The sequence below is a fragment of the Sorex araneus genome, chromosome 2 (genome assembly GCF_027595985.1).
Source record: "Sorex araneus isolate mSorAra2 chromosome 2, mSorAra2.pri, whole genome shotgun sequence".
Taxonomy (NCBI): domain Eukaryota; kingdom Metazoa; phylum Chordata; class Mammalia; order Eulipotyphla; family Soricidae; genus Sorex; species Sorex araneus.
In genome coordinates, this window is record NC_073303.1 from 261,741,199 (window position 1) to 261,764,573 (window position 23,375).

Consider the following 23,375-nt stretch of genomic DNA (forward strand, 5'->3'; position numbering starts at 1 on the left):
GGGGAGGCTGCGTGTAAGAATCTGGAGTTAGGGGGAACCTGGGGACTGGAAGGATGCCCAGAGTTCCATCAGTGTGGCCGTCCCTGCATGCTGTCATCCTTTCTGCTCCTTTGGGATCCAGGCATCCGGTGTCACCCGCATGGAAGCAGCAGCCCAGAGGGCCATCGATTGGGGCCATCTGATCAGCTTCCGGGCGGATCCACTCAGTCGTAAAAGCCAGTAAATGTCAGAGAGCTGTCAGGCCTGGCGACCTCTGGGTCGTTAAAGACTGCCTTCCAGAAGGGGACTCTGGTCTCTGTCACACAGACCTGTCGCCCAGGGGTGGATTCTTGGGAGAGGAGACACAGTGCCCCAGGGCCACGTCTGGAGGCCGCTTCTCCAGTGTCCCCGCCGAGCACCCCTTGGGCTGCACTAGGGGCGGGCTCAGATGCTTTCACATCCCTTCCCGAGAGCAGACCCAGCCCCTGCCTTGATAAATATCAAGGCCCTCCATGGACCCAGAACCACAGATTTTTACTTTCTCGTGTGTGTGTGTGTGTGTGTGTGTGTGTGTGTGTGTGTGTGTGTGTGTTGCTCAGGGGTTACTTCTGGTTATGCAGCTCTGCACTCAGGATTACTTGCAGGCTTGGGGACCACATGGGGTGCCATGGGTTGAGCCAGGTGTCAGCATGCGAGGCAAACACCCTCCCCCCCCCCCCCGTACTAGCACTCCTGCTCCACTTGGACTTTCTCTCCAGAGATCCACCCCAGCCAAGGAAAATGGTCACGTTTTTCCAGCAGAGAGAGAGCCGGTCCAGTATGCACCACTTCCCGTGCCCAGAGGTAGCACAACTCCCTGGCTGCTCCGGGCCTGTCTCCTTTCCCAAACCCCAGTCTGGCTCTGCTGTCCAGGGACGACGCAAGCAGCTCCTTCTCCCAGCGGTGCCTCAGGTCCCAGGGGGCCCAGGGTGCTGGCACGGTTTGGAGGAATGACATGCTCCTCCTGGGGGTGGCCCCCGGGGACGTCTGGGCAGAAAACATCTCAGTGGTGACCTCACTCCCTGGCCCTGCACCCTCGGGGGCATGCCCCCCCAGGGAAACCGAGCACTGGCCTCAAGTCCGAGGTCTTCGAGTTGGTTTGTCTGTCTGCCCCGCCGAGCATCGGTTCGCACCCTGGCACTCGGGCAGCCTGGTGCAGGTCCCAGAACAGTCTGGGTCCTCCTGAGACCCAGAGCCGGTGCTCATTTGCATTTTCCCTCAGAGTCTTGAAAGTGTGTTCTCTCCCGCGCTCAGCCTCACGGCTGCTCTTGTGCCCGTCCCCATCACCTAACCCTGCCCCCGGAGAGTATAGTTGTGAGCCCCCGCCCCAGGTGGGGCTGAAACCCCAGGGCTCGGGGGCAGGGGCCGTGTTCGTGTTCCGCATGGGGTGGGGGACCACCAGAGGTCGGAAGGCAGAGTGCCGGGGACACCTGGGAATCGGAACAGGGCGGACAATGGCAGTAGGGGGTCATGGGGCGGTGCTTTGGGGTACGTGGGCTGGAACATGGCGCCCGTGGGGCAGATGGCTGGGGTCGCGGGTAACTGGAGGGCGTGCAGGGACCAGCTCAGTGAGCCTTTGGGATCAATCCGAAGCTGTGACAGGTTCTAGATCAGGCTGGAAGGTTCTGGATCTGGCTAGAGGGTCCTAGGTCAGACTGGGATGGCTGCAGGAGCTGCTAATTGTTGCGTTGGGGTGGTGTGGGGGTGGATTTAAAAGCACAGCCTGTTGGGGAGGAACCGAGCCTCCTTCGCGTGAACTGGGGTTTGGGGCGCCCTTCTCTGGCTGGGCTGCCTTCCAGAGGGTTTCTGGGTGAGGGGTGAGAGACAGCAGGGCAGAGCTGTTTACCTCCACTCCCCCCGCCACAGACACGATGAGCTGGTTGGAGGAGGATCTGTCTGTCTGTCCAGGGCACCGCAGAGCCAGGGAGACCCTGAAAGCCCCCAGAATGGTGGGCGTTGGGATGGGCTGCAGTGCTCAGGCCCACCTGAAGGGGGCAGCAGCACCCACGCCAGGCCGCGTGGAATCTCCATTTTTCCAGAGCATCTCCGCTAGGATATGAGCCGCCCTGATGTTTCCCGGTGCAGGAAACCGGTGGCTTCTACAGCTACAACTGGTGGCTTCCACTCCTGAAGTGGAGCATGCCCGAGGTCCCGCTCCCCCCACCCCCAGGGCCCCAAGCCCGGTACCAGCTCTGAGGGCTGCCTTCCTCCAGGACTCCCCCACCCCCAGGCCTGGGCGGCAGAAGGAAGCCGGGCTGGGTCACTGTCTTCCAGCGTGGCCACCGTGAGGGCTCATGCCTACGTGCCAGGGGCCTCTGGTGGCCGGCTTCGTGCTGAGCAGGGCGTCTGTCCCCTCTGCTTGGGGGATGGGGCTACTGCAGATGCCCGTTGACCCTTCCCTTCTCCCACACTGAGCACCCCCGCCCCTTCACGCTCCTGTGCCGGGCCTTCCGGAACCCAAGGCAGGCACCGCCCTCGGGGCTCTCTGGGCCAGCCAGCTGATTTGATTGACAGCCCAGCATGCTGGGGTGCCCACTGGCCCTTGTCCCTCAGCGTGGCAGCCTGTGTGTCCACTCTTGTCCAAAGGTCCCTCCCTCCCGAGCTTGCCCCTGCCCGGGCGATCTGTGGCTCCCACGCCCGGCCAGTGGGGATGTGCACACCCTGGGGTCGCCCACTCAGCATCAGGGCGGGACCAAGGGCATGTGCTGGTCCAGTCGGGCACAGGGGGGCATGTGTGCAGTTGGGGCAACAGGCTCAGGGCAGGCGCAGTGGGTGGGTGCACCCCAGGAGATGCAGGGGGCACCCCCACTGTCGGAGGCCAGGACAGCCCTCTGGGAGGAGGAGCTGGTGGGGCAGGAAGGCAGTAGAGAAGGGGGCAGAGCCGGACTATGTGGGAGGGCCGCATGGCAGCCGGGGGGGGGGGGGGGGCGTAGTCCTCTCTCCGCCTGTGGCCTCAGCAAACCTCACTGCGCCCAAGGAGTATTCCAAACAGAAGGTCACCTTGGCTGCTGGGAACGGGCTCAGGGCAGCGGGAGCCGTGACCCCCTCTGGGTTGGGGCCAGCTGCTGACCAGAACCTCGAACTAGGAGGGCGGGGCCGAGACAGATCCGAAGCCCCCAAGACCGCATGGCCAGGCCCAGCTACTGACCACGGACAGGAGCTTCTGTGTTTGACTCCGGCCACCGCCACCTCCTCGCCTATCTCGGGGGACATTGGAGACGCCCCAGTTTCCATCCCTGCACCCTGGGGCACAGTGTTGCCTTCATTCCACTTTAAGGCTAGGGTCCTGGGTAAGCCTCATCGGGTTCAGACACAGAGGAAGAATTTTCTCCTTGGCTTGGCACCTTGGAGCCGGTATCTGCAGAGAAGGTCCCTTACCAGTGGCCCAGAGTTTCTCCTCATGAGACCCCCATGGAAGACAGAGGCAGGAAAAACATAGTCCTCCGTCTCCTGAAAGATTAATGCCCCCTCATCTCCCGCAGCAAAGCCGTGTCTTGACCATTTTCCAGGAGCTAAGGCAGAACACCTTTCTCTAAGGCGTTTAGAGAAAACAGGGTTGGGGGGCAGCGATGTGGCCGGCCCCCACCTTCTTATTCCCCCGTTAGGAAATTGTCCTCTTATGCAAGAGAATCAAGCAAGTCCACCAGCTGAGGGGCAGAGGGATGATAGGAAACCTGCGATTAGGCATCAGCGAAGCCTCTGGCTTAGGAGTGAGACCAATTAAAAAAAAAAAAAGATACATAGTATGAGACTAATGTCCAAGGCCAGGGAAAATTGGGCCAGGAGGACTGGTCAGTGGCTGGAAGCTCGCCACAAGAATGTCTGGGGGTTGAAGGGCAGTCCGGATGAAAAAGGGACCAGTATGACCATAATAGCTGGAAAGGATCATTGTGGACAGAAACTGTTGAAAGTAGATAAAAGGATATAATATCTGATAACCTTTCAGTCTCTCTGTTGCAAACCATGGGCCAGAGAGGGGGAGGGAGAGAGAGAGAGAGAGAGAGAGAGAGAGAGAGAGAGAGAGAGAGAGAGAGAAGGAGGGAGGGAGGGAGGGAGGGAGGGAGAAGGAGAGGGAGGGAAAGGGAGAGAGAGTCTGCCATAGAGGAAGGCAGGGGGGGGGTTCAGGTGTTGGAATGTATGACTGAAACCCCATCATGGACAACTTTGTAACTGTGTATCTCACTGTGATTAAATTTTTTTAAAATCCAATTAAAAAAAAAAGCAACAACTACCCAGGGACCCAGCAGCCCACCTCTGAGAATCTGGGGTTGCCATCTTTGTCCTCACAGCCTTGATCTTAGTGACTGCACAGTCGGTCAGGAATCATGCCGGCGTGGGGTGGACAGCCTTGGGGGGGCCTGGCGCTGCCCTTTGTCTTGTTGCTGACAAGCAGTATCGAGGGGTCCTGCACTTTTGAACAGGGTCACCTGACATCCAAGCTGGGAAACTCGGCCTCCCCCCAGGGGAGGATGCGGGGCTGCACCGTCTCTCCCGGACAGGGGGGAGGGGCTGGGGAGGGGCGGAGGCTCTGCTTGTTCTAATATGGAAATCGCACTTCCACTCCTGCAGCCCGCCAGCCTTGCTGTCATTCTGCAGCTGACGGCTTGGGCCGGTGGACGGGGCTGCTTGGCCGAGGAGAGCGTAACAGTGACAGGTGCAGCCGCGCGCCCGCCCCAGACAGAGCGTCCCCAGGGTGATTTCCATGGGGCCATCACCCAGACACAGAGTGGGACACCCAAGGGACTAGAGCCTTGAAGAGCTTCTCGGCCTGTGACACTAGATTGCAGGTGACATCACAGGTTCCTCTCTGACAGTCCCTCGGCCCCTTCAAGGTGTGACTCAGCAGCTGCTCCCCTTAACGGGGGGCCCAGGGGCCAGGAGAGGGCTCGGGGCTGGGGTGCCTGCTGGGCATATGGGAGCTTGGGGTGCACTCTCCGGTACCATGTGGTCCCCTGAGCACCACGGGGTACGGATCCCCACCCCCCCATAGAGACAGAGACCGAATCTCTCTTCCTTTTTCTTTTTCTTTCTTTTTTTTTTTTTTTAGGTTTTGGGGCCACACCCAGTGGTGCTCAGGGCTTACTCTGGCTCTGAAGTCGGGGATCACTCCTGGTGGGGTTTGGGGGAGCCTATGGGATGCCAGAGGTTGAACCTGGATAGGCCACCTGCAAGGCAAACGCTCTACCCACTGTACTATCGCTCTGGCCCCTGGAATCTGTTTTTCTATTCTTTCAATCAGGCGTCTCTGATTGTTTCCTTTAGGAGAATGTTCTGGAAGTGGCCCTGTCAGCTATCCAAGGCCTGGCTTCTGGAATTCTTGCAGCTTCTGCCTCCGCCTTCTTGGAAGAGGGTCCCTGAGATTCCTTGTAGACGCCTTGGGTCCCACAGGGGAGAGAGGAGGGCCCGTGGAGAAGAGCTGGGTCAGCCAACACAGCCGCTCCCCTTTCTGCCCCCCGGGCCCGCCCCGTCTGCGGGCTGCAGTGCCCTGAGTCCCGGGGCCTTGCCTGCACTCAGCGTCAGCTGCAGGCGCAGGACGGCGTTCCAGTCGTCGAAACCAGGCCCCCATGCCACTGGCCTCCCTACCCCTGTCAGCTATAAGAGAATTCCAGGGGGCCGGGCAGATTGGCTCCAAGGGTTGGCGCACACGCCTAGCGTGCTTGAGGCCCTGAGTTTGACCCCTAAGCACCCGCTAGGCCGTGGAGTTCCCTGAGCGGGGCTGGGCACGGGACTCCAGCCACTGCCGCCCAAGCGCGATGGGTAACTGTAGAGATAATGGTGCTCGCCCGGCACGCAGTGGCCAGCTGACACAGGTGCAGCCCCCAGCACGAGTGATCCCTGAGCACAGAGCCAGGAGTATGGTCTGAGCACTGTGGGGTGTGACCCCCAGCAGAAATAAGGAGAGACTTAAAGCTGTGGGGAGAGAGATTCTACCCACGGACCCCCGTCTGTGACCTTGACCAACCCTGTGGCAAAGCGGAGGGGCGTTTAAAGGAGCCGCCCAGAATAGGCTGCTTCCCGGGGCAGACAGTGGGGTGTCCTTCCAGGCAGAGCTGCTGGAGCCGCCACCGCACTCGCTCTGGGCCCATCAACAGCCTGTCCTGCCCTCCCCTGCCACGTGGCCATCCATGCTCCTGAGCCACAGCCACGCGCAGGCGCCCCACTTCTCCTGGCTGCAGCGGGCGACACCCCGCTTCTGCGTTGTTTGCAGAGCCCGGCATCTCCAGTCACCCTCCCCCCGTGGAATGGGAGTGACGAGGGGACCGGGCCAGGAGCGGGTGGCTGGCTGGGTGCTCCTTCAATCACAGCGGTGACCTCTGTCTAGCCACTCTGCTCCTCGGAGGGGCTGAGCGGCGGGGGGAGGAGGGGACGTGCCATTAGCATTTCCCTGACATCTGACTGATAGCTTCATTCCACTTTGGTAAACAGGCCACCTCGGAGCCAAGGTGAAGGTGACCCCCGGCTCCGCCTGCCCGGCTGCACCCGATTCTCCCCGGAGACCCTGCCAAGAGCTCGCCCCGCCAACATGCTCCTTCCCGTCCCGCTCCGGTGATGAGCGCTGACAAAAATAAATAAGGAAGCGCTGGCCGCAGCCCTCGACTGCAGGCCAGCCCGGCTGAGAAGGGGACTCGGGGAGGGGCGCCGGGGAGGACCAGGCAAGGTGGGGGGTCAGAGGAGGTCGCCCTGAGTGCCTCCCCGCATGTGCGGTGGCCCATTGGTGACACAGCAGCAGCAGGAGGAGGCTGGGCTATTAATAGGCCCGTGCACGTGGCCAGCAAGCTGCCGTCTCTGCGCTCAGAAAGGATCTCCAGTGCGAAATGGCTCCGGGCTTGGGCTTTGCAAAGACAATTAGAGCGCGTGGAGGGAGGGGGTCTGGGGGGTGAGCGGCAGCCTGGGCTCCCTCCCTTGCAAAGGCAATTGGATCCGGATCATTCCGGTAGGTGCCTGCACTTGCGCCTGCCCAAACCAGTGAGCTCGAGCACTGTGCCCAGGGCACCCCAGGGCATGGTCCTCCCCGGGGAAGCGCCCCCAGAGAATCCTGCACTCTCTCCTTCCTCCCGCCAGGAAGAAAGTCAGGGGGGGGTTGGGGGAGATAGTAGGGAGTGGTGGGACCTGTGAAAGCAGCCCTGGTCCTCATCCCAGTGCGTGTGTGTGTGTGTGTGTGTGTGTGTATGTGTGTGTGTGTATGTGTGCGTGTATGTGTGTGTGTGTGGCGGGGGGGGTGTCCTGCAGCCCCCGATGGTCCCTGTGTTTGGAGTAACAGCTCAGTTGCTGCTCTCCGTCCTGGGAGAAAAGATGTTTGGAATTGTGGGTGATCCCCCCCCCAACGCTGGGTGCTCGTTTGCTTGTGGGTTGGGGGAGGTATTGTAAAACCATAGCTGATGTGGGAGGAAGCTGAAGCTTAGGGGACCCTGCAAGGAGGAGGGGTGCCCAGCTGGGGATGGAGAGCATCTCTCCAGCCCAGTGGGGAGGGTAGGAGCCATGGCAGAGGGCCTGAGGGGGCGCTGGGGGCGGGGGGTGGCGCGAGGTCATAGGTCAGATTTTGGGCGGGGGGCACACACCCGGCAGTGCTCAGGGCTTACTCCTGCCTCTGTCCTCAGGGCCCCCTCCACGTGGGGTGCTGGGGATCGAACCCAGGTCAGCCGCGTGCAAGGCAGGTGCCCTCCCCACGGTGCTCTTGCTCCAGCCCCCGGTGAAGTGAGGGACTGCGTCCGTTTGTTCTCCCTCTGGACACTGCGTCTGCTCTGTCGGGCACACCCGATGCCCTGCCGGGGAGGGCGCGTAGCCCGTTGCTGGGTGCCACCGAGCAGCCGGGCCCGGGAAGTGCTTTGTGAGTGCGCGCGGCTTAGGTTTCCCCTTGGGTCTGGCCAAAGGGGCCGGGGAGCCGCGCCTCCCGCTGTCCTCCCGCTGTCCTCGCCTCACCCCTGCAGTGAGTGCCACTCCCAGTGGCCCTGTCCATCGCCCCGTCACACCCGAGATGCCAGGCGGTGTTGCCGTGAGCAGGACTTGGCCGCCTGGGGCCGGGCAGCCGCCCCACGTGTGACCCGCCCCGGGTGGAGGTAGAGGACACAGGACACTTTCACTCTTGTTTCGGGAGCACGTCCAGCGGTGCTCAGGGCTTACCCCGGCTCTGTGCTCAGGGCTCCCTCCTGGTGGTGCTCGGGGGACCTTATGTGGTGCCAGGCACCGAGCCCGGCTTGACCACATGCACGGCCGGTGCCCTGCTTGCTGTGCCCTGGCTCTGGCCGTCATGGGTTCTGGGTGCGGGTGACCTGCATGGCAGCTAGGGCTCGCAGAAGCAGGTTGGCTTCCCCAGGCCACCCCGCTGCGAAGTGGCAGAGTGCAGCCGTGCGGCCCAGGGCGTGTGCTCTGTGACGCCAGGAGGGTCCTGAGCCGGGGCTTGTCCCTGTCTGCAGGTTTCTTGTCTGCCTTCGCGCCCCGTTCCAGGTCAGCCCTAAAGGTTGCTTGGGCCCAGCTGCTTCCATTTTCGGACAGACGGACCCCTGCCTCCCCGGGCTGTGGCCAGTTCTGCCCAGTGCCCAGTGTATTAGGTTGGGGGGCGGGAGGCATGTTGCTGGTGCCGGAGGCCTATGGGCAGCAGCAGCCCTGGCCCCCTGGAGCTATGAAGCGTGCGTACCCGTGCTCCCGGGAGGGAACACATCTGGTGGGCTGGGGGGCACTCGAGCGATACCCCCAGCATGCGGCCCGCAGAGCTCAGACACAGGCTGGGGTGGGGGGCACTCCAGCGATACATCCCCCAGCATGCGGCCCGCAGAGCTCAGACCACGGGTGGCAGGGCTGGTGCGCTGGGCCTCTCCGTGCCGGGCGCTCTCCCTCGAGCCACCTTGTTATGACGAGGGCCGCGATTTACCCCTAGGTGAGGTGCCTCTTTCTGAATGAGCCCCTCCTGCTGCGTTAGGGACACCCTAACCACCCTCCACCAGGAGCATTTCTCTCTTTCTTTCCTTCTTTCTTTCTTCTTCATTCTTTCATTCTTTCTTTCATTCTTTCTTTCTTTCTTTCTTCTAAAAATTTTTATAAGTTAATTCACAATATTTGATTGCATTTAATATTCAAACATCAATCCCACCACCATGACACCTTCCCACCACTAAATTTGGGATGTTTCCATCCCACGCCCCAATCCCTGTCCCAAAACACAACCAAAAGAGTATATTTTGTATTGTCTGTTATGAAGAACTGCTGAACATGCTTACAAAAAAGTGTTTATGTAGGAAACAGTGTGAAGATTGTTCTATTTTGGCAGGAGCCCTTAAGACATTCTATAGGATATCACTAACGTGTTAAAGTTTGGGTGAGGTGACCTTTGGTATGTATACCTATATATATATATATATGTATATATATATATATAATTCCTTCTATGATTTGTTGCCTGCTGTCTGAGCCCCACCAAATATGGTGTGGTAACTATGGAGAATGGGGAGGGAGTGTCTTATGGTCCAGGAATATGTTTACTCGTATGTGAGGCTCCGCCCGAGTATGTGGGGAGCAGCCTTGAGCATGGCAGTGGGCGGGTTGTGGAGATCGGCTGCTGGGGCTGGGTCCCTTGGGGCAGGGAGGGCTCTCACCCGCCCCCCTCTGGGGTGCCCGGAGTGAAAACAGCCTGACGCGGAGTCCGGTGGCACGGCTATGGGGGCCTCATGTTATGCTCCCTCCCGGGAGAAGCAGCCTTGTGATCTGGAGGGTGGCCCATGACGAGATTATCTGGCGCCAGCAGGAGGCGGCTTATGGAGTGACCCCTGGGTCGCCAGCCACTGAGGGAACCGGGCAGAGGATCTCTGCTCCCGGGTCCCGGTCCCGTTGAGCCCAGGGTCCAAGGTCACAAAGTTTCACATTACGAGCATTTCTTTCGTGAGGTGAGAATGTTCCAGATCTTGTCTCTGAGCAACTGTCTGGTGGATGGACTTTGGGGTGGTTGTTGAGAATCATAGTGTGGCGCTTGAGTGGTCGGTCATTGGTACCCTGAGGCCTCCCCGAGACCCCGCCCCATCCCCTGGACAAACAGAGGGGCCCACCCTTGCTTTCCCCCGCTGCACATAGGAGTGGGGGAGGCAGAAACGTCTCCCTGTGGCCTGGCGTGTCGGGCCCTCGGGGTCCGTCTGTGGCTCAGCAGCGGCCAGGACTCCCCCCTTTCTCTGGCTAAGCCAGATTGCATTGTGTGAGGCGGACACACGCACAGGCGCACACACGTGCACGCACATGGTCTCTGTGTATGATTACTTTAGATTTGCTTCCTTTCCCTTTGTGGTCGCGCTGGTGTGCTGGAGTCCGGCGGCTACGGGACCGGGGGTGGCACTTGAGGCCTCACGCTTTCTCCCGAGAGCCGTTCCCTGGTTGTTCCACCTCGTCATTATTCACTCCCACATGGACAGCCACCTGGGTCTGTCCTGATCTTGGTGCTTGTGAGTAATGCTGTCAGGAAACTGGCCGGGGCGGGGGGGGGGGGGGAGGGAAGGCAGGGAGGGGGGTGCAGCTACCTTTTCGAGATCCTGTTTTCATTTCCTTTGGACTTCTATCCAGAACTCTGATAATGAGCAAAAATCTTCCAGCGAGCCGACATCCAACCAAAAAAGCCTTTTGTCGAGCTAAAGAAGCCATCAGCTGAATGAAGGGCACTGTCTGCGGAGGGAGAACATTTGCATGCCAGAGGCCGTAGTTTTCATCTAGGAGGGAATCAGAAAACTCAGACAACTCACCATTTCGATTCAACTGATTCTTAGAATCAGATGGTACCAGTTATAGTTACACTCCATCGGTGCCCAAGAAAATGCTATCAAGGGATGAAAAGATACTGTATCTATTCTCTCTCTCTCTCTCTCTCTCTCTCTCTCTCTCCCTCTCCCTCTCTCTCCCCCTCTCTCTCTCCTTCTCCCTATCTATCCCCCCTCTCCCTCTTCTCCCTCTGTCTCCCCCCTCTCTCCCTCTCTCTCCTTCTCCCTCTCTCTCCCCCATTCTCTCTCTCTCCCCCATTCTCTCTCTCTCTCTCTCCTTTTTTCCTTTGGTTTTGGGTCACACCTGGCAGTGCTCAGGGCTTACTCCTGGCTCTGTGCCCAGGGATCAGTCCTGGAAGGGTTTGGGGACCATATGGGATGCTGGGGCTTGAACCCCAGGTCAGCCATGTGCAAGGCAATCGCCCTCCCTGCTGTACTGCCACTTCAGCCCTGGATCTGTGACTTCTGTGATAGGAAAGAATCTTAATTTCTCTTGAAATAGAGCCTCTGGGCCCTTGAGTGTCACTATTTGATCTCCACTAGAAAGAGAAAGACAGTAAGATAGGGAGGGATTAGAAAAACTCAAATTCTTTGGAGGAAAAAACAAAGATGGGGGGAGGAAAGGAAAAGGAAATGTGTTGAGTGTTTTCTGGACCATCTGTAGGAAGAAATAATAAAAGCAGCCTGAACGGCCAACGGGAGAGAAATCTGGGAGGTTGCTGTGACAGAATTATTGGGCGTGCGTCTTCCTGGTTTGGGGGGCCACCGGCCACCGAAGGGGTCTGTGTACTTTCCCCCTTGCACGCCTATGACCCCCGAGAAAGCCAGCCACCCATCTCCACACCGTCTGTCCACACGTTGCGCCGTTAAACAATCCAGTTGACCCCGCGGGGTTTGACGGGGCCAGACTCGGCTCTGCTGGGCCTGTCCTCCGCCCGTGGGCGCCAGCCTCCCGCCCAGCCCGCCGCCTCTCCACGGGGCACCTCCTGGTGGGCGTCGGGAACAGAGAGACCCTGTGTTCCACCCAGAGGAGAGGGAGAAAGAGAGGGCTGTCTCTCTGGGGCTGGGGGAGCAGGGGAGCAGGGGGTCCCCCGTTCATAATTGGCCCCTCGAGGAATCTTCTGTTCCCTGTGTGATAAAGGACATTTGTCTGTTGCCATTTGCATCTACCTTCAGGCAGCCCCAGAGCCCCCGCCCCACCGCTCTGGGTCCCCACTGGAGCTGGCACTCTGGAAACCCAGCCGTGGGCACCTTCAGGACACTGAGAGGCGTCAGGAGCCCTCCCCCTGGACAGGGTCCCGAGTCGGGAGGGAGAGCCCACCCGCCCACCTGCCCGCCCTCCCCAGCGGCCGCCTGGGTCTCTGATGATCCTTCCCACCCCAGCGTTATCAGGATGAGCCCCGCAGAGTCCGGGCGTTCCTGGGCGGCACCTGCCACTTCCTGTTTACAGGCTGGGCGGGAGAAGCCCCTGGGACTATCTGCTTCTGGCCCGTGCGTGTCCCTTTTCTCACGGCTTCCTCTGAGGTCCCCGGCGTGTGAGGGCAAAGGCCTTCCCTCCCACCGCCTGGAAAAACAATCCACCTCGAGTGTGTTCTGGAACCTGCTGGCTGTGCAGCCAAAAATTGGGGCGAGTGGGAGGTTGGGACGAAGGGTGACTTGAGCCCCAAGGTGCTGGGCCCATGGGGGGGTCCCAGCCTGAGACCCCACGCCTGCCCCAGAGATCACTCATAGACAGACATAAGTGCTTGGACAGATGGGGACAATTAAAAAAAAAAACACTCGAGGTCCCTCCCAAGACCCATTTCATGATGAGGACACTGAGCTCAGAGATGGCCAGTATTTTGCTCAGGGACACACAGCAAATGATGACAATGAAACTGGAACCCAGGTAGCTCATGACATTAGGAAACCGTGGGAGGGTGTGTGTGGCTGCTGCCTGCACCCCACACCCTGAAAACCCCATCTAGACTCACGCTCCGCCCAACCCCCACCGTGAGCTGGCGAGACCGAATCATAGCTCTGCCCTTCCTGTTGAAACCTGCCCCCACCCCTCTCCCCTCACCCCGCCTTGCCTGCTGGTGGATGATGCACCCTCAGTCCCTCCAGGGACCCTGGCCGTGGCCACCTGTGGGTTCAGCCGCCCTCCCCAGCAGTTCTGCCCGGAAGCCCACCGCATTGGGCAGCCCCCCGGGAGCCCATTAGCCAAGCATCCAGCAGGGCTGGGCTCGGCCTCTCCCCAGCGCCTCCCAGGCCCAGCCTGGGCCAGCCACCGTGTGCTGATTCGATTAGCTTGTTTAGTCCTCGGAGCGGGAGCCGCCTCGGGCCGTAATGGCTTTGGGAGGGATATTATGTTAATATCCCACCCCAGAGCTGTCGTGGGCGCGGGCAGCGGCAGGCCCTGACCATATGGTCCCTCCCCGGCCCTCCTTTGTCATCTCGGGTAATTGAAATCCTCTGCCTCCTTCCCGGCGCAAGCCTCCCTCCACGGGGCTGCAGAGGGCCGGGGGCAGTGCCCTGCCGGTCCTTGTGGGAACAGTACTGGGGGGACGGCGGGGGTGTCCACCAGAGACCCCTGACACTTCAGGGGGTGGGCGTGGGCCACATCTGGCCGTGCATAGGGGCTCCTTGCAGCCCTGGCAGGGGGTCACCCATGGCCGTGCTCAGAGACCATATGGTGGGGGGCTGGGATGGAAACAGTGGGTGCGTGCACGGCAGGCGCCTTCCCTGGGGCTCTCTCCACGCAGCCCCTGACCGTTGTTTACCACAAAATGGCCCTGATGGTTTCAGAGGAACAGCAGTAATAATAATCCCAGTTATTACTAGTGTTATTATTTTTCCGGATTATGACATCCGCTAAGTTGCAAATCAAGTCTACTCCCATTTCAAAGATGAGGAAGCTGAGACTTGGCAGCAGCAGACGAGAAAGGCAGAGACCCGGCGACCCCAAGGCCTGCCCTTTCCACGGCTGTGCTTCCAGAGCTTCAGCTTTCAGAGGGCCTGCGTTTTGGTTTGGGGGGTTTTGGTGGGGTTTTGGTGTTTGGGTTCCGCCCAGCAGTGCTCAAGACTTACACCTGGCAGGGTTCAGGGACGCTGTGGGGTTTCGGGAATTGAACCCAGGTTGGCCGTGTGCAAGGCAGAAGCCCTCCCCGCTGCACTCGCTCAGCCCCCAGAGGCCAGCATTTGGGCACAGAGATGACAGGTGACATCCGCACAGACCGGGTCACGAAGCCTGCCTTCCCCGCACGCGTCTGCCCCAGTTCCTTGGAAACTGTCACGGCCAGGATCCAGGACAGATGAGGCTGCTGCTCAGCGATGCCGCCCGTGCCTCCGGGCAGCTTGGGGCCACTGGCAGGAGGGCGGGGGCTGTGGGGTCTGCACTGCGTGTCCGAGGCCCAGAGCATGGCACTGTCCCGCTCTGAGCCTGCTCGCCTTCCCTGGTCTCTCCTCTGCCTGCTTTCCCAGCAGGCCTGGGCTGGGGAGCAGCCGGGTGGGACGACAGACTCTGTCCCACGTGGTCACGTGTCTAGCCCAGCTTCCTGCTTTGCCGGGAGCAGAGTCCCCTGAGTCGTGTCACTCCTGGTGGTGCTCAGGGGGACCCAGGTCGGCCATGTGCAAGGCAATCGTCCTCCCTTAGCTCATGTTGCTTCTCATCTGTGACACGGAGACAGTGGCCACCATGGAGGGGCCCCTCCTGCAATGTGCAAGTGACAGGTGCCTGGGGCTGGGCTCTGGGCCTGTTATGACTGTCCCTTGAGGGCGGGGCCGGTGAACAGCCTCTATAGGAAATGGGGCGCACCCGCCTGACGCCCATCCTCAGGCCTAGTTAGCGGCCAGCCGGAGCTGCTGGTCTTGCTGGGAGTTGGGGTACGTACTGGCGGGGGCTGCTGAGCCCGTGGAATGACGAGCTTGAAAATGAACAGGCCAAGAGGCACAGACGGTGTCTGCCTTGGCCCCTGTGTCACCACCACCATTCCGGAGGGCCCTGGTTGTGGCCTGGGGCCCCGTGCTCCTCTGTACCCTCTTCCCCAACGCCCCATCACCCACGGGTGCTGGGCCCCGAAGCCCCTTTTATTCCCTGTCCAAGCCCTGATGTGTGTCCCCCGAAACCATTTTTTCTTCCTTAGCTTCATGTTCTGGGGAGAGGGTGTCTCTTGTAGAATCCAGGCTGAGGGGACGGTTGTCAGCCTGGGGCCTGCCCCTGGGTGTCTGGGTGGGCGTCCAAGTGGGAAAGAGCGGGAAGCCAAGCGCAGGTCTGGTCATTTCTGGACAGAGGGGGCTGGAGGCTGGGCCCGTCTGGCAGCCCAGGGACGTTGGGGCCCCTTGCGGCTGGGTGCTGGGCTGGGCTCTGGGCATCAGATTCTTGCCTGTGTAACCAAGCGATGCCCCGTGGAGAAGCCCTGTGCACCTCTACGAAGCACCGTGAACTGAGGAAGAGAAATCTCATTTCTTTCCTTGCAGACACGCAGCCTCTGGGCACCCCAAGGCGGTGGGATCCAGCGCCAAGGGCACAGTCAGCCCTGCTGGCCGCGAAGCCAGGAGCCGGCTCGGACTCGACAGCGGTGAGTCTCGCGCTCTCAGGCAGGGTAGGGGTGCAGGCGCAGGTTGGGTGGGGGTGCAGGCGCAGGTTGCCTGGCTCGAGGGTGGGCCTGTAGCACCAGACCTGGTATGTGAAAACTTTTCCTGACTACTTAGGCTGGTGGTTTTGCATCACTGACAGGAGGCCCAGCGGAGTTGGTCCAAAGTTGTAAAATGGTTGAAAATTCCAAATTAAGGTGTAAGATGAGCCGCCGAAGGGAAGCAAATTCGAGAGAAGTGTAAGCCTGGATAGGACCATTGTGTTTAGAGCAAGCAAACCCCTGGGGTGCTCAGGGGGCTACCCCAGATCAAGCAGCACTTTGCACCCCGGCGTCCTTTCCACTTGCCCAGCGTTTGTGGATGCTACTGGGGGCCCAGGGATGTGTCGGTCTGACGCCTTCGCAACTCCAGGCCAGTGGGGAGGACAGACCAGCGGGCGGGGCATGAGGGCAGACACAGGGAAGGGAGCGGCGGGGCGGGTGCTTTGGCAGTTCCAGTGGGTCTCAGGGCTGCTGAGGTGCAGAGGCGTGTCCTTCTGGAAGCCAGTGGGCGGCGGGGAGAGCGCTGGTGGGACCTGGCACGAAGGGGTGGCATGACACCCTAAAAAGCACGCAGGGTGCCGGAGAATCAAGAGCCCTGCTCCCCTCTCCCCCTCAAGAGAGCTGGCCCTGGCCAGCACCCACAGGAGGGGCAGAGGCCCACTGAGTAGCCTCCTGACCCTGGAGTTTCGGCTTTTGTGGGCCTCTCCCCCACCTCCCCCTCGCCCAGGCAGGTGCCTGTGGGGAGGGGCTAGAGGCGTGTCTGGCCCGAGGGCTGGGTTCCCACACAGCACTGGACACTCCTGGACAGGAGAGTCCACCTGTAGAGCATAAGAGCATTTCTGCAGTTCCTCTCCCGGGGTGCAGCATGGATCTGGCAGGCCCCAGGCCTCCTCCTCCTCCTCTTCCTCCGCCTCAGGGAAGCATTCTGGGAGCTGCAGGGCAGAAGGGACATGGCGCTCCAGTCTAAAACCAAAGCAAAACCCAGGGAGTCACCCTGGGGAGTAACCAGCTGCCAAGCCAGAAAGGGCTGGGACAGCCCAGGGACGTGCCGGGCCGCCCTGTGCCTCTTCCCGCCCAGGCTCGTCCTGAAGTCGGGACAGTCTGACCCGGGCCAGGCTTAGGGCTGTCCCCGGTGTTCACTCACCGAGCCCAGCCACGCTGAGTCACGTGGCCCCAGCCCCCAAAGCTGGCACGTGATGTACTCAGCGTTCAGAGCATCAAGCGCCGTCTACCTGGTGGTGCTCGTTCTTCGTCGGTCATCGTCACTCGGGAGCCTCCGCCAGTGACCTGAGGGAGGGACCCAGTCCCCAGCCCAGTGTTAGAATCACTGCAGAGCCTTTGTTCCAAATTCTCAATGATCGCCCCGTCCTCAACACGCCCCTCCACACACCTCCAATCCCCTCTGCCCCCAGCTCCGAATCTCTGCCTAAGGTCCTGGAGCAGCCTAGAGCCTTCCTGCCCCACCTCTCCCTCACCCTGAAGCCGATAGGTCTCAGAACCTTGGTGTCTTCATCTGCAAAATGGGGTGAAGGACCCTTGCATTTACTGTGCTAGTGAGCATGCTTCAAATACTTAATTAAAAAAAAAGGTCCTCAGCCCCCTGGAAGCCCACCAGCCCTGGAGACCACCCCTAGATGGGGTCAAGGGGGCTCTGAAAACAGGCAGCCACCTCCAGGCAGCTCACCCAGTTGATCCACCCTGACTTGCGCCCACTGCCTGGCAAGGCCACCCCGTCCCCTTACCCTGGAGTCGGTGGTGCCCCCCGCCCCGGGGATTGGGCTTCTGGCCTCCCGCTCCCAGGGCTCAGTCCTGGCTCCGCTCGTCGCCTCCGTCCAGGGGGGCTCATTTGAGTTCCCATTCCCCGCCCCTCTCAGGGCCATTCTGCCCCTCCCCCAGGGGACCCAGCAAGGTCAGGCCCAAGATGTCCCATTACGGACTGAGCATTAATTGCTCACTTCTCGTCTTTGCAGCCCCCAGCCCGGACCCCCGCCTAGCTGCTTAGTTGCTGGGCCCCCCCTCTCTGGCCCATTCCAGCTGGTTCTAGCTCGTCTTGCTCTCGGTCGCCCCCACAGCCCCCCGGACCCAGGCTGACCCCAACCCTCCGCATGGGTCTTTTCAGAGCTGCCCCCAGCCCCTCTCTCTGGCCCACATCCCAACAGGCAGCCGTGCTCAGCCCCGCGGGCCGTCTCGCACATTCCTCCTTTCAATATTTTGTGTTTTAATTTGGGAGAGGAGGCCGCCAGGTGGGGCTCAAGGGGTGATTCTCAGCCCTCAGGCCTGAGGCTTGGACCCTGAGGTGTTGGGGACCTCCGGCACCTCACTGGTCTTGATAGGAGGGGGGCCTGAACCCAGCTGGACATGGCCCCGGCCCCAGTATTTCTTCATCAAACACCATCTTCTGCCTGACTCTTTCTGCCACAGAACTCACTGCACTTTTCCCTATGCACCCAACAAGTGGCGGGTGGAAACCTGTTGTGTTAGCCGGGTTCTTTGGGGAAAAAGAGTGGTATACATGGAGCGTAAGGGAGGGGCGAGAAGAGGGAGCGGAGCAGGAAAGGGGTAGGAGGGAGATGTGATCCGGAGTTGGCCCGTGTGGGCGGGAAGAGTAATAGAGTGGGAAGGGGCTCGGCACCACACACGGTCCCCTGAGCCCCACCAGGAATGACCCCTGAGAACAGAGCTGGGTGTGGCCCAAAACAAAAAGAAAAAGAAAGAAAAAAAGAATTGGCTGGTGAGGGGGCTGGAGAGAGAATTCAGCGGGTAGAGGGCATTTGGCTTGCGTGCAGCTTGTGGGAGGGAGAAAATTCAAGGGTGAGAGGAAGTTGACGCTGCCCCGTCGCCATGGCAATGCCAGCTGCTCCTGCCTGCCTGCACAGAGAGGCTGAGCGGCCGCGGGGCCCCACAGGATGGGATCCGAGCCTGAGAACAAAGCATGCGGGAACCTTCCTGCCTCTCTCCACACCAGCCTTCACCTAGACCCTCCAAATCACCCTCTGTCTCCCCTGTGGGGAGAATCTGCTGGCTGGATGGCCACCTTGTGCCTTGGGTGACCGCCTCCCAGCCTTCAGCACCCCGACAAAGAACGGCTTCCGCTTTTGCAGAGAGCACGGTGGTGCGCGCAGCTCCCGGGCCCAGCTCTCTTCCCATTCGTGGTGCAGGGGAATGGCCTGTGGAATAGTGTGTGTGTGTGTGTGTGTGTGTGCGCGCGCGCGCGCGCGTGCTGGGGAGTGGGGGCACTCCAAGGGCTGGAGCACAGGCTTTGCATGCTGCCAGTTTCTATCCCCACCACCCCATTTGGTCCCCCGAATCTGCCAGGAATGATGCCTGAGTGCAGAGCCAGGGGTAACCCCTAGGCATCGCCAGAGGGGGCCCCAAAATGCAAGCCAACAATCACCAAAGAGTTCGACCAGGCTGGAGACTCTCAGCTCCACTGGGGGGCTGCACCCACAACCTGCTGGGAGAAGCGTCCCCGCCCCCTGGCCCACCTCCACACGATGTCCCCGGCGACGGGAACCCAGGGAGGGCTGTGTGACTCTCCTATAGAGCCATCTGCAGCTCCCAAGGAGGAAGACGCATGCGCGAGAGGTTTTCTGAGGATTCTCAGAGGCGACCTCAGATGCATCCTGGCTCTGGGGGGCCGGGGGAGCTGTGTTTCCCTGGAGGGTGGCTGTGCTTCGACAAAGGCAGGAACAGATCAAAGGGAGAAAGGCAAGCAGGAAGGGCCCGCCCGCTCGCCTCCCCGTATGTTGGTACCCTCGCAGCACCCAGGGCTCTGCCCTGCATGGATCAGGGTGTGTGCACATGTGGGGGGGACCCCTGGATGGCCCCTGGAGCAGACTCTTTCCCACCTTGTGCTTCTCCGCCGCACCCCGCTGCCCCTCACGCGAGAACAGACCCACCGCTCCCTTCTCTGCCCCTGGCCAGGGAACAGGCTCTGGGCTCACCCAGACCCCAGCTTCTCAAGGACGGAATCTGTCACGCTGAGGCTCTGGGGGAACTTGGATTCCTCTGCAGGGCCTCTGCCAGCCTTTGTTCTCCCTCTGCGTCCTGCCGGCACGTGTTTCTGCAGCCCGAGAGAGGGCAGGGTAAAGCCCCAGCCTCGCACCTGTCCGGGCCCGAGTCCCCTCTCCCGTCCTCCCGTCACGTGACCAGGCCCCCGTGTGTGGTCTGGAGCCAGCTAGACGCTGAGTTGGTGGCCTTGCCGGAGCCCTCTGGAGGCCCGGGAGCTGGCTGCCCCTTCTCCCTGCCAGCCGCCTCTCCTTACAGGGCCGCTCTGTAATTAGCCGCACCCAGGCTGCCGAGACTCGCCTGTCAGCAGCCCTGCCCCTGCTTCTGCACGGCCCCTTTGTTTGCGAGGGAGACTTCATCTCGTGTGCAGGAGCGTCCATGGGCCTGAGGGAACCTCCGCTCTTCCCTGGCCCCTAAGTTGGGTCAGTCGGGCCAGGTCTGTGTGGCTGGCTGGCTGGGTGGAAAGATGATTAGGTGGATGTGTGGGTGGATGGAGAGAGATGAGTGATACAGATAGGTGGGTGGATAGATGATATGGATAGATGGATGGATGGATGGATGAGTGGATGGAAGAGAGATTAAATGGCTGGCCGGCTGGATTGACCCATGGATGGGTAGATGAGTGGATCAGTGGGTGAATGAGTGAATTGATGGATGGGTACATGGCGGGTGGGTGAATGGATATATATATATATGGATGCTTGGGTGGGTGGATAGATGGGTGGGTGGGTCGGTGAATGGATGGATGGGTGAATGGGTGGGTTGATGTATGGACGGATGTGCGGATGAGTGGATAGATTGATGGGTAGATGGGTGGATGAATGGCGGGTGGATGGATGGATGATGGGTGGATGATGGATCGATGGAAGTATTTGCTCAACCCATTGAATTATCTCCCTCACCCCATTATGACAAAATAATCAGCGGAGGGGCACCCATTCGGGCCTTCCATGGGTGAGCATATTTGCGTGGCCGTGTGGGTGATGGTCTGGGTAGATGGACTCAACCACACCCCTCGGCTCTTCAGTCCTGCCTCTCCTTTCTCCACCGGTCTGGGACCCCTCCCGCTTCTGCTCACTACGGGGTGTCCGTGATGACCACACCATCTCCTGGGCTCCCGGGTCTGTCCGCCACTCCTGGCCCCCTGGAGGGTCACCACATCTCGCTGCGTAATTCTTACATCTTTCTATACCGGATGTAATTTTACATCTTCCTATACCCACCTTTTTCCACTAAAGTGGGGTGTGACATTATGCAAAGGCTTTTTTTTTAAATTGTGCTGGGGTTAGACATAGTTTGTGCTGGAGTCTAGGCACTTGCCTTGCAAGCAGGTGATCCTAGTTTGATTCTCAGCACCACACAGTAGCACCTGAGCAGCGCCAGGAGTGTCCCCTGAGCACAGAGTCACGAGTAGCACCTGATACGGCTGGGCCTGGCCCAGCCCTCCTTCCACTGCACCGGTGTTATTTAAAAAACAGTGTGAGGATGGTGCAGTGGCGGCAGTTATCAGTGAAATACGGTAAGGGAAGGTGCTGGTGCCATCTCTTAGCAACCCGACTGGGCAGAGCAGAGTGGGTGCTTAGTGATATTCTTAGTGGCTGAGTAGCATTCTGAAATGTGTGCGCTGAGAACCGCATGTGCAGCCACATGTTAAAAAAAAAAAAAGACCCAGGCCGCACCCCCTTCGCCAAAAATGAACTCAAAATGGATCACACGCCTACACGTGAAAATGCAAAGCTCGAAAGCCTCTAAAAGATACTACAACAGGCAGCCCACACGCCCGTGGGGGAGGCCTTCTCAGACGCAGCACCGGAGACCGGCCGTGCGAGAAATCACCGGCAGGGCCTGCGCGCATCAGGCCCCGAGCTCAGCCCCCGGCACGCCCCCAACCCGAGCAGCGCCGTTCCAGGGGCACAGCAGCTTGAGGCCCCAGGTGCCAGGACAGTGCGAGCTCACAGGCACCCCACCGCTGCCCAGGCCTGGGGGCAGCCCCGGTGTTTGCTCTCAAGCGAAGGACCGGCCCTGGAACATCAGCCCCGTCCATGCGAGGAGGAGGGTTCTCGGGCTGTGCGGCGGCTGCCAACCCTGGCGCGCGTAGTCCTGAGCACGTGCAGGGCTGCAGGAGACGCGAGGCCAGGCGTGTGCAGGGCATTCTGGGGAGGGCCGCGTGGAGGGCAGTGAGACGGTCGGGCTGTGCGGGGTGCGGCAGCCTGGTAGGCAGAGGCCAGGGGACTGGGTTTGGGTTGGGTTTGGAGGCCACACCCAGCAGTGCTCGGGCTCCCCGGGTTCTGTGCATACGCAGTGCCAGGGAGTTGGACTTGGGCCACCGCTGCATGCAAAGCAGGAAACTCACTTTTCGTTTTGTTTTGTGATTTGTGGGGGGCGGTGAGGGGCTTCCAAGTGCTTCTCAAGGGGGCCCAGGGGCCACTCCCTGTCGTGTCAGTTCACCAACCAGAGGGATGGTTCAGTGGTGGCGCCTGAGGGTAAGGTGCTGCTGGGGTCCTGCAGTGCGAGGGGGGGGGGCCTCAAGACCACATTCACTGACACCCCCGGGGGGCTTCCAGGACGAAACCCGGTGATGTCCAGGAGGCTGTGTGGACCCAGGGATTGAACTGGGTTAGACACACATGCACCCTAGCCCCTGACCTCTTCCCAGCCCAGCACAGAGGATTTTTATGGCAGTGAAGATACCGTGTGTGTTACTGCAATAGAGGTTCTTGTCCAAAAAAAAGAAGTGCCCTCCAGAGCCCAATAGATAGGACAGCGTTAAAGCACTTGCCTTGCATTTGGCTGACCCAGGTTTGAACCCTGGCACCAGTATAGCCAGGAGTGATCCCTGAGCACAGAACAAGGAGTAAGCCCTGAGCATCGCCAGGGGTGGCCCAGTAACAATAACGAAGCAATTCAAGACTCCTTCCTCCGAGAGTCGCACCGAGTCTGGGGAAGGAGCAGAGCAGGTAGAGCGCCTGCCTTGCACACGGCTGACCTGGCTTCAGGTCCAGCACTCAGCACCCATGGCCCCCCGGGCCCCACCAGGAGTGATCCCTGGGCAGAGCCAGGAGTAAGCCCAGAGTCAGCCGGGTGTGGCCCAACACCCCCCACATAAAAACCCACCTCTCTCTCTTCTCTCTCCCTCTCTCTCCCTCTCCTCCCTTCCTTTCTCTCCCTCTCTTTCTCTTCCCTCCCTCTCTCCTTCCTCCCTCTCTCCCTCCCTTTCTCTCTCCATTTCTCCTCCCTCTCCCTCTCTCCCTCTCTTTCCCTCTCTCCCCCCCCTCTCCTCACTCTCCACCCCTCCCCCAGATTTCTTAATCTGTGCCTTTGGCACGTGGGCCAGGATCATTCTCAGCCCTGCATACTGTAGGCTATTGATCAGCTTCCTTGGTCTCTACCCAGAAGGCAGCAGCTGCCCCTAAGTTTTGACAACTAAAAATACCTTCAGAGTCATCAGTTGTCCCTGGAGACAAACTCCACAGCTACCCCAAAGGCGCTTGTATTTTCACTGTTACCCTTGAAAATGCTCAGATTCTTTCGAAGCGTGTGTGAATCGGCCTTACAGAGTCAGATGAGCGAGTAGAATCAGCTCTGCCCCCGTGCTCCTGCGTCTGCGTTCCGGTTCTGGCGTCGCCTCTTTCTGTGTGCGGAGCTCTGTGTTTCCGCGCCCACCGCAGCCTCTGTTTGGGGGCTTGGAGACAATGAAGCAGCCAGGGCCCTAACTCTGCCTTCCAGTGTGTTGTCTCAATGTTGCCAGCGGACACTTAGAGCCCAGAGATAAACCCCTCCAGGGGAATTGCAGCCCTGGGCATAGGGTCACACTGATACAAAGTAGCAGCCACTAGAACACAGAGTAGCAAATGTTCAGTGAACTTTATTTCCTGCTCTACCCGCCTAGGTTCAGGCTCAGCTCTGTCAAAACAACTGAGGACCCCACCCCTGCCCCCTACCCCAAAATACCGGGGACGCTGTTTCTCCCTAAGAAAAAGGGCTTGCAGCTATTGCAGAC

The 23,375-nt window shown here is 60.1% G+C and overlaps 1 long non-coding RNA gene across 2 annotated transcripts in view; it reads left to right on the forward strand.

The window, feature by feature from the left end:
* Window positions 1-23,375, forward strand: part of LOC129402198 (uncharacterized) — an 85,187-nt gene that overhangs the window by 6,877 nt on the left and 54,935 nt on the right. For both annotated transcript variants that reach the window (XR_008628582.1, XR_008628581.1), the window contains exon 3: window positions 15,210-15,310. This is a non-coding gene — a long non-coding RNA (uncharacterized LOC129402198). The remainder of the gene's footprint in view (window positions 1-15,209; window positions 15,311-23,375) is intronic.